At 41.7% G+C, this 11,292-nt stretch overlaps 1 pseudogene; it reads left to right on the top strand.

The window, feature by feature from the left end:
* The first annotated feature begins 2,082 nt into the window (after window positions 1-2,082).
* On the top strand, window positions 2,083-11,292 carry LOC105309557 (annotated as a pseudogene).

An 11,292-nucleotide genomic window follows, 5' to 3' on the forward strand; every position in this document is an offset into this window, starting at 1 on the left:
AGGGTTACACAGGCTAAAATTGGCAGTTAGCGTATGAGCTCATTGTTACAAGTTTCATGATTAACAGAGTGTGGTTAGGGGTTCCAGAAACTAGGCCTAAGTTATGGACTTCCTTTGTCCAGTTTCAGGTTTTAATTATTCTTTAACCCTTTCACGTTTCAGCAGGCCATTACACTAAGCATTCTGTAAATGTAAGGCTGTTAGGAGGGCCACTGGGGATGGCAAGCAGCAGAAAGTTTCTGACCCTTGCAAGATTGGAGGGCCTCACACAAAGATGGCAAGCTATTGTCACATCTTGTAACATGTCCCATCCTGTCTTCCCTAAATCCCAGGAGCAGGTGAGAGTAATTTTTTTTAAGTGTGCACGGGAACTCTCAAACTCACAGATAAAGAGAAAAGCAGGAATGACTAAAGAATTGACAAGGTAAAGGGAGGCATCAGACGCAACCTGTGGATGAATTCACACCCGCTGAAAGAGAAATAGAGACAGTAGAAGACTTTCGATAAGTGTAATTGTGATATTTTCTGTTACATGCATAAAAAAGAAGCACCTAGAGATTCCGGAAATAAAATATTGGAACTTTAAGTGAAAATTTCAGTAGAAGGGTTGAGTAGCAAAGTGGACACTATGGATCATTTAAAAGCTGGATGATCTGGCGGATCGTAATACAAAATGAAGATGAGATGGAAAATATGGAAAAAAAGATAAAAGAACTGAATGACACTGCCAAGTTTTAACGTCTATCTAAACATTTCGAAAAATAAGAACAGAGCAAGTAAAGGGATAAAAACAATTTAAAATGAGGAATAGGAAAGAGTTTCCAAAGTGAAGAAAGACTTGAGATTGAAAGTATTCGCTTCAGACTGAGTGTGAAAAGAACTCATTAGATACACGATTTGCGCAATTTCCCAGCACCGAAGACGAAGACGGGATCCTATAAGGTTATACAGAGAGGGAACAGACTGGTGCAGTTCACGGAGTAACAATCACACTGACTTTGGACTTCTCACGAGCAGCCCGAGCTACTTGGCAAACAGAGAAGCAGTATCACGAAAGTTCTGCGGAAAGGTCTTAAATCTACAATCATAAAAATAAGCCCAACACTGGGGTATAAGGTACGTGCATATCAAGTCATCACTAATATGTATAACTTTATGTGTCAAATATACCTCCGTAAAGATAGAGGAAAAATATTAAACCGATCTTAAATGATAAAACATTATAGGATGCATAGAACCTCATTATAATTGTAGGAGAATAAAAAGATGTCACTGTTGAGAGGGATGGGAGCGGCTTTGATTCTAAAAGGGTAGCTCGAAGGGAGACGCTCATGGTAATTCTGTATCCCGATTGTGAGGGTGGCTACATGAATCTACTGGATAGAACGTAAGACTAAACACACACATTGTTGTACCAACGCTAGTTTCCTAGTTTTGACCTCGTACTATATAGCTACTTAAGATTTACTACTGGTGAAACCTGAGTGAGAGTTCATGCGACCTCTTTGAAGTATCTTTGCTACTAATGTGAGTAAATAAAAAGTTTATAAAATGAACGTTGGTTCCTCCATATCGTAGAATGCTATATAGTCATGAAAATCATTGTTATTTATTGAAAAAGCAATGAGTAGAACATATTGATTCAATGGGAGAAACATTTAGGAATCCTGTGTATCTGAACATTTTCATTTTGTAAGATTTGTTGTATGTGTACATGACTAGGAGGAAATCTATTAACAGATTTTTTTTTTTTTGCCTTTTTAAAATTGAGGTATAATTGACATACAACATTAGGTCAGTTTCAGGTGTATTAAATCCTACAGTGAGAAGGCTCGTGATTTTTATTCATAAATTTTATTGGTCTGGATATTTTACAATATGAATATTTTTTAAAAGATACATATAATTATACACATATATATCTTTATGCAAAAAACTATCATTTCACAGAAATGCTCGTTAGATACCTTTCAATTATAAAATTCCATGATTTCATAGAAATAATCCCTGTCATGATCAAATAAGATACTTTGCTATGCTTTCCCAATATACTTACTCTCTCACCCCCTCTGGATGCTGCAGTTTTATGGGACCATCTTCCGCATGAAACGAGGAAACCCATTCAAGCTAAAGGCCCTGATGGACAAGTGGCCTGATTTTAATACAGTGGTTGTCCCCCCTCAGGAGCAGATAAGGTGCCAGATGTGTGATGAATAGGAATTTATGTTCGTATTTGCTATGTGCCTTTCATGCACCTGACAATATGGTAGTCCCTGGGGACATAGAAATGAATCATTGTGGTGGCAAACAAATACCTGTTCTCAAAAAGCTCACAGCCTGGAGGAAAATATAGGTTAAGTCCATGGATAAATAAGAACATGGTGTGAAAGGTGCAGCAACAGAAGAATGAATGAGCTGAAGAAATGGGTGGAAAGCTTATTAAAATTATTTATGATACATTTTTATACTCCTTAATTATTTTAGTTTGTTTTCAAGACAGACCCCCAAACAGCTCCCTGCTGATGCTGAAGACCAAACACACTTGGTTATTTCTTGCATGCAGTTTATAGGAAGAGAGACCACCAATGGAAGGTCGTGCTAATTTAAGATTATGTTGATGGAATAGACAAGAAGTTGATCTTTTATTAAAGATATTAAAGAAAGATGTCCCAAGCTAGACATCTATACTGTAATAAGTCAGACCCTAGTTCCATTTTTAACTCTTAACCTAAGGAAAAAAATATTTCTTACCTTTTAAAAACACCAACCTTGAAACCGCCCAGGGTCGTTAATACTAAGACACAATTTCTCATTGTGATATCGTCTTCCCACTGAGAAACTATATGGTATTGAAACCTGCAGTCATCAATAAAGTCAATGAAACGGGACATAAAAAATATATATGTGGTGGAGATTGTAAGGGAAGGATCAGACATGCTTCCTCGTGGACAATTCACCAAAACTGGATGTTAAAAATAAATGTGATTTTTTTTTTTAGGGGCTGCCAGGGCAGGGAAAAGCACAGAAAATAACCACCATGCTGTATTTTAGATCCCCAGAACTTATTCGTCTTATAGCTGGAATTTCGCATCCTTTGACCAGGATCTCTTCATTTCTTCACCTCCCAGCCTTTGGTAACCACCAGTTGACTTTCTGGTTCTATGATGTGGTGTTTTGAGATTCCACATACGACAGAGATCCTACGGTATTTGTCTTCCTCTGATTTAATTTCCTTTTTGATTTATTTTCCGACCCATTGGTTGTTCAGAAACGTGTTGTTTAACATCCACATATTTGTGAATTTTCCAGCTTTCTTCCTGTTATTGACATCTGGATTCATACCATTATAACCAAAAAAGACCCTTGGTATGATTTTAATCTTTAAATTTGCCATGACTTGTCCCGTGACCTATGGTATGATCTCTCCAGGAGAACGTATCATGTGCACTTGAGAAGAATGTGTATTCTGCTGCTTTTGGATGGAATATTCTGAATATGTTATGTTAGGTTCATTTTTCTGGATAATCTATCCATTGTTGAAAGTGGGGTATTAAAGCCTCCAACTTTTATTTTTGTATTGTTTTCTGCTTCTCCCTTCAGATCTGTTGGCATTCACTTAACATATTTAGGTGCTCCAATATTTAGTGCATATATATTTAGGATTGTTATATCTTCTTGATGAATCGACCCCTTTATCATTAGTTAATAGTCTTCTTAGTCTCTTGTTACCATTTTTGGTTTAAAGTCTACTTTGTCCCATGTGAATAAAACTACCCTTCTACCCTTTCTCTCTTGTGATTTCCACTTGTATGGTATATCTTTTTTATTCCTTCACTTTGAGCATTTGCTTTCCTTAAAGCTGAAGTGACTCTCTTATAGGCAACATGGAGTCGGTCTAGTTTTTTATTCCTCCAGCCACTTTATGTTCTTTGATTGGAGAATTCAATCCATTTACATTTAGAGTAATGATTGATAAATAAAAACTTACTGATGCCATCTTATTGTCTTCTGCTCTTTTGCATTTCCCTCGTTCCTTCCTTCCTCTCTTGCTGCCTGCCTTTGTGAATTGATGATTTTCTGTAGTGGTAAGCTTTGTTTTCGTTCTCTTTAGCTTTTGTAAATCTACTGTAAGTTTTTCCTTCATGGTACCATGAGGCTTAGATAAAATTTAAAAGTCATAATTTACATTTTTTTATACTTGGTATCTATGACCAAGTTATGGCAGCGATAGCTATTTTCAATACTTTTTCCTTTAATCTTTAGACTAGAATTAGATGGTTAAAACACCACCGTAATACAGTTTCAGAGTACTCTGATTCTGACTGTATGCCTACATTTACCGGTGTGTTGTATATTTTCACATGTGTTCATGCCATTCATTAGCATTCCTACATTTCAGCTTGAAGAACTTCTGGTAGTATTTCTTATAAGGCAGGTCTAGTGGTGGTGGGTCTCCTCGGCTTTCGTGCATTTGGGCGAGTCTTTATCTAGCCATCATTTCCGAAGGACAGCTCTTCTGGATAAAGTATTTTTGGTTGGCCGTCTCTTTCTTTTTAGCACTTTGACAATATCATCCCATTCTCTCCGGGCCTGCAAGGTCTCTGAGAAATCTGCTGGTGGCCTTTAGGGGGTTCCCTGGCAAGCTACAAGTTTGTCTGTTTGTTTGTTTTATTTTGCTGCTTTTTTAATAGTCTCTCTTTACCTTTTATTTTTGACAGTGTTGTTACAATGTGTCTTAGAGAGGTTCTTGCTCAGCTGATTTTGTTTGGTGACCTGTGAGCTTCATAAACGTGGATATCCAAATTTTTCCGGAGATTTGTGAAGTTCTCAGCCATGATTTCTTTAAATAAGCTTTCTCTCCCACCTCTTTTTTTCTCTTCTATTTATCCAATAATTCACACATTGGTTCTTCTGATAGCATTCAATAGATCATGGGGCTTTCTTCACTCTTTTTCATTCTTTTTCTTTTTGCTCTTCTGATTGGATAATTTCAATTGATCTGTCTTTGAGCTCACTTTTTTTCCCCTGCTTGGTCAAGTCCACTGTTGAGGCTCTCTATTAAATGCTTAAGTGCACTAATTGTATTCTTCAGCTCCCAAATTTCTGGCTTTTAAAATATTGTCTATCTCTTTTGTCGAACCTCTCATTGTTTTCCCCATTCTTCATGCTCCCCGTAGCCTGATATAGGTGCCTAAACACTTGAAGAAGCAGTCACATCTTCCGGACCTTATGAACTGACATTGGTAAGTAAAGACCTTCACCTGTGGGTGAAGGCACACTGGAGCGTGCTATGACCTCAGGTCTAATAGTACAGGGTGCTAAGTGCAGGACATGTGGAGTCACCAGGTCCAGGGAACACAATGTCTCTTGGGCTCAGGCCACTGGCATTCACAGCATCAACAACTGTGTAATCCTTGGTGAGCACTGCAGAGGATCCACAGTGGCTGCAAAGCTGTTAAGTGGATCTCAGAGGCACCTCTAGCACTATCCTCTAGGGACCAAGGCAGGCATCAGCGCTGGCTGAAGCCAGGACTGTGCACACACAGAGCTGCAGGGGCCAGCTTCAGGTGCCTGTGTAGTGGCAGGGGCCAGTTGCAGACACATAGCGGTGGGGGCCAGGGCAGGAAGCAAGAGCCAGGCAAACTGCGCATAAGCTGTGGGAGCCCTGGCTGCTGACATGCGCGTGTGCCCATGCTGCTGATTCTTGCTGGGTACACAGCAGTGGAGGCTGGTGATTAGGTCAGGCTGGGGGGATGGAGATGCACAGCTAGAGGGGCTAGCTGCAGGTTAGTACAGTGGTCCAGGTCAGTGACAGAAGATAGGGCCTTAGCAAGCCCTCAAGCTGCTGGCTACTGGTGCACTCTTCCATGTCTGCACAGTCTCACCCAGGCATGCACAGTCTCACCCAGGCATGCATATAGCAGTGAAGGCTGGTGACAATGAGGCCAGTGGCATGCAAGTGTACAGCTGGAGGGGCTGGCTCTGGGTATGCGCTAAGCAGTAGGTATCAGCTGCTAACAGTTCCCTGACTTCATCAGGGGCCAGTGGGGGAGGGAGTGAGGAGGGACTCAGATGGCTGGCATCAGCAAACACTAATACCTGTAGGGCAAGAGCTGGTGAAGTCTGCAGGGGGACCCCCTTCCCGCCCCCCTCCCGCCATCACCATGCTGGCCACTGGCTAAGCTGCTGGTTTTGTCTGCAGAGCTGGTTAGTCGGAACCACAGGTTGCTCTGACTGCATGGCTGCTACTGGTAGCCTCTACTGCTCCTTCTTGTTTCTAGCCGTCAGCTTTGCCAGTCTTTGTGGGATGAAATGAAAGTAAGAGGCTGGGGAAGCTGGTTGCCCACCTTACACTTCCTTTGCTGGTGAGGGGACTCTTGTGGCTGGGTAGTTCTCTGTAGGTGCTGAGCAATGCTGGCTTGGTGGGTGGGGGACGATGCAGGCAAAATGAAGCTGTCTTCCTTCTCTTTTTGTACAGTTATTCTCAGGTTTTTTTGTTCTCCTGTGTTGCTGAAGTTTTTAAGTGGATTCCAGAGTTTTCCTACAGCTGATCTTTTTCATAGAAAGCTTTGGGGTGGCGGGGGGAGAAGGCTGGAGTCTCCTACACTGTCATTTGGGTGACATCACTCTTAAAAATAAAGTCTGAGCAGTAGTATCCTTGCTGAATAGGAAGTGTACTTCTGCTTAATATTTTCTAGATATTACAGAGGAACAGAGCTTTCTGATTCTATACTGGTCGAAATAATTTTTTCCCTCTTGCCTATTCCTGCGTCTTCAAATAATTCAAGGTTGGGTCTGATAATTTTGCTACATATATTTGAATATGTTGGCTTACTCTTTTTGATAGCACTGTAGTTTGTTCAACAATAGTAAGATTTTTTAAAGAAGCATATCTGATTCATCATCCCTTTCTATGGTTTCATCACTTATAGATGGATACTCAAATTGTTACCTGCATCAGTTTTCATAAAGACATGTTTATAACTCATATGTTTTAAAAATCTTTGCACTAGAGCAAGATTTATTCTTTTGGCCAAATATTTTGCTGGTCATTGACCAAACCTCTACCTTGAGATTTATATAGAGAGGGAACAATAATTTTAAATGGGTCATTTTTGTTTGAAATTTTAAAGCAATTGCTGAGTTAAGAATAATTTTGTTCAGGACATTTTTCATTATTAATTGAATAAGAAAGTTCTTTACCTCACAATATAAATAATTCCTAAATGAGGGCAATACACCAACAGAAAAAAAATGAATATTTTAGCATTTAAAAATATTATAGTGTAATGGACCCCTGAAAACCAGCATGGTAATCACAAATAGAAATATTTCGGTTGATACGACTTTTCTTAACCCAAACAGGAGATGACAGATGACCTTAATCACTACACCAATACTTACCAGATCTACTCCAAAGACCCTTCTTGGCTCACCAGAAGTCATCGACTGGAAACAGCATTAGCAGATTCAAAATAAGAAGACTGGGGTGTGTGCCAGCTGCTGACACCCCCCATGTCTACATCTCTAGGGTCACTTTTCATCTTGAATAACATCCCTACCTTCCATATATCTTTACTCCAAGCCCCAGACACTGAGTCTACTGTCCATTCTTTCCCTCAGTGGCCACCCCCTTCACAGTGAATTAGAACTTGCAAACTGCAATGTATGGAGTTCACAAAGGAAATCATGGGTAATATAATTTCTTAATAGCTCAGGACTCAAGATTTATTCTCCAGGATCTATGAGAGAGCAGGGGCGTGGGAGCAGAGCCTCCCCTGTGTTTTGTCATTCCGTCATATTTACGACGGAGGGATTTAGCGATTAAGAATATCTCTCTGGAGACAAACTACCTACGATTGTGACCTTGTTGGGCCTATTACTAGTTGTATGATTTAAGGCAACTAACAACCTCTCTGTGTGTCAGCTTCCTTATGGATAAAAATAAAGACTATAATAGCATTCAAAACATACAGCCATTCAAAGACTAAATAAGATCTTGAATAAAAAAAAAATGCTTAGCACTCACTATATCTGATTTTATCAGTTAGGTTTTCAAACCATCCCAAAACAGTGTCTTCATACAACAAGAATTTATTCGCTCACAATTTTGTAGGTCAGCAATTTGGACCAGACTCAGCTGGATGACTCTTCAGCCAGTGTCTCCTAGATTCACCTTTGCGATTGCAGTTAACGGGGGGCTATCTGCGAACTGGTGAGGTTAAGTTAGTCACAGGCCCGAGTCTGGCCGTCGTGCCGGCTGATGAAAGTGGATTGAGCAACGTGTAAGAGTCACAGGTTTCTCAGTGTACTTTCCCTTCTCAAACTTTGTATTAAGTCACTTTTGGTATGGTTCCCCGAGGCCAAAGCAGGTTTCGTGGCCAAGCCTAGAGTCATTTCGGGAGGGAAAATTGGCATAGTGAGGAAAGAACAAATGGGATCATTGTAGCAACGATCTACGGTACAGAGTGCATAGACTTATTCGATAAATTTTGATTATTACATTTCCACCTCGTCTTCTTTGACCGTCATGACTGTTTGTGATGTGTTCGGGAATTATAATGTTATCCCAATTTTAAATTTTAAAAATGTGGTAGTGATTTAACCATGATCCTACAGAGGCCATGTCATAACTGCACACGAGGTTTGAGGCCTCGAAACACACAAACTTCCCGGCTGCCAGGCAGCTTTTCCCTGACATTGAAATGAACAGCGATAGCTCATATTATCCCTCATTTTCTTCAGCAAGGTTCACAGTCCAGCCTGGATGAAGCGATAAAAAATCTTGTAGCTATCCAGGGCAAGGTCAAGCACACACAAGGCATCCTCTATATGGCCTTTGAGACAGCCCGAGAACGGCTCCCCTCCCTGCTGAAAGGGAAGTTATCATCCGATCGTGGCAAATTCGGTTCCACGTAAGTTTGGCAAGAGCCCCTCTGCTCTGTCCACCTCTTCGTGACCGCAGGAGCCTGTGGGTTCGTTTTCTAGGACTGCTGCAAAGAAGCCCCACGAGCTGGGGTGGCCTGAAAGCATAGAAGTGTATTCTCTCCAAGGGTCCAGAAGTCTGAAGTCAAGGTGTCAGCAAGCCTGCGTTCCCTTCCAAGCCTCTAGGGGAGAATCCGTCCTTGCCTCTTCTGGCTTCTGGTGGCTCGAAGCATTCCTTAGCTTGTGGCTTCATCACTCTCGTCTGATTTTGCCCTCATACGGTCTTCTCCTCTGTGTTTGAGGCTTCTCTTTTGTCTGTTATAAGGATTGCCGTTGGATGTAAAGGCCCCTGGATAATCCAGGATGATTTCATGTCAGCATCCTTTGTCTATTTATATCTGCAAAAACTCTTTTCGAAAGAAGGCCATATTTTCAGGTTCCAGGTGGACATATCTTTGGAGTGGACACACCATTCAGCACCCTATAGCTCCCTACTTCTCCTCCAGATTTTGCTTGGATTTTCTATAATCCATTTTCTGCAAAGCAGCTAAAGTAATCTTTTTTAAAATGTGAATTAGACCATCTCCCTCCCTTCTTAAAAGATTCTAGCACTTCCCATCTCACCTCGAAATAATCCTGGTTACGCCAGCCACAGAAAGTCACTTCCCTCTTATTTTACACAAATAACTTAGTTTTACGTTCTTCGTAGCACTTATGATTATTTGAAATTAGCTAACTTAGTTTACTTACATACTTATTTGATGTTTGACCTCTTCCCAACAATATTGCAACCCCCACCCCCAGAGCAGATGCCTTCTCTGCCTTGTTCATTGATAGGTCCTCAACAGCTACACCAGTGTCTGATGATATAGTAGGTGCTCAATAAATACGTGTTTAGTGACTTCACGTCACAGAACAAAAGTTTCCCAATAAAGGCAATGTCAACAAATCATATATTTTCTCCCATTGATGTCTAGTCTAACACTGAGTAGAACTGAATACTGACGGCAGAGATGTGACCTGGAGACACCCAAGTTCATGACCTTTCATGTATTGATATGCCTGGAAAAGCTTTGTTCACACTGGATCGTACACTACACCTGAAAAGCACCTCCAAATCTATAATCTCATTTGATTCTCTTGTCCATCCCATGAGATAGACAAAGTAGGAGGTATTCTCCCCTTTGTCCTGGCAGAAAACAGGCTCAGATCATGACATAGCTTGTTCAGGTCAGGTGGATGATTGAGGCATTACTGGAGCTTGAATTTTGATCTCCTCGTCCCATAATGTGGCCTCTTTCCAGGACACACCCCGAAGCCCTGTGACACCGTGGCAGAAGCCTGCAGACTTCAGTGTTCTGTACTTTGGAGCTGCCTGCTCTCCACATCACTGCCTCTCTCTGGACTGAAGCTTCCCCACAGTGGCCAAGGGCCCCCTGACACCAGCATTCCATGATTCTCCGCTCTGGCTTTACATCTTGCTGGCATGTGCTTGGGAGCACTTGTTTATTTTCTCTGAAACTTTTTCTTTCTACATAACATGAGGACGAGATTACCTGTCCTATCTAGGTTGGAGGGTTATGGCCAAGGCCAAGTGAAATCATTGCAGCCAATTTCTGTGGGGCACTTAACTAACTGCCAGGGTACTTGTTCTAAGCACCTATATCCAATGGCTCATTTAAACCTCACAACGATTCTATGAGGGAGTTGTGATTATCATCTCTATTTATTAGATGAGGAAATAAAGGCAATCAGTCCCACGAGGAGCCAGGGGATGAACCCAGATAGCCTTGCTGCAGAGCCCCTGGAATATGCTACTATTTGCCTGTCAGGACAATCTGGGAGGAAACAAATATACTTCACAGTGTGTGATATATTATGGTCCACTCTTCTTCCTTGTTCCCAATAGCAACCAAGAAATGTTTAAACTCTCATCCCTGGATGTCACCCACGCTGCCCTGGCGAATAAATTCTGGCATTTTGGCAGCAACGAGAGGATCCAGAGATTCATCGAGTGCTGTATCCAGACTTTCCCCTCCTTCTGTCTGCTGGGACCCGAAGGGACCCTGTGTCCTGGACCCTGGTGGACCAGACAGAAGAGCAGCGGATGGCAGGCACTGTGCCTCAGTACCGAAGACACGGTCTCATCTTTCACGTCCTCTGTGCCCAGGTGCAGGCCCTGACCCAACTTGGCTTCCCCGTATATTCCCATGTGTATCAGGGCAGCCACACCAGGCAAAGAGTGGTCTTCAAAATGCAGGATGTTCCCATGCCCTCTGACTGGAACCAGTAGAAATATACGCCTCTGCGAGGCAGCCCTGCACGCAAGACAGTGTCGAGTGGACTGGGCACGTGGCTAGAGGAACA

The sequence above is a fragment of the Pteropus vampyrus genome, unplaced genomic scaffold, assembly GCF_000151845.1.
Source record: "Pteropus vampyrus isolate Shadow unplaced genomic scaffold, Pvam_2.0 Scaffold771, whole genome shotgun sequence".
Classification (NCBI taxonomy): Eukaryota; Metazoa; Chordata; class Mammalia; order Chiroptera; family Pteropodidae; genus Pteropus; species Pteropus vampyrus.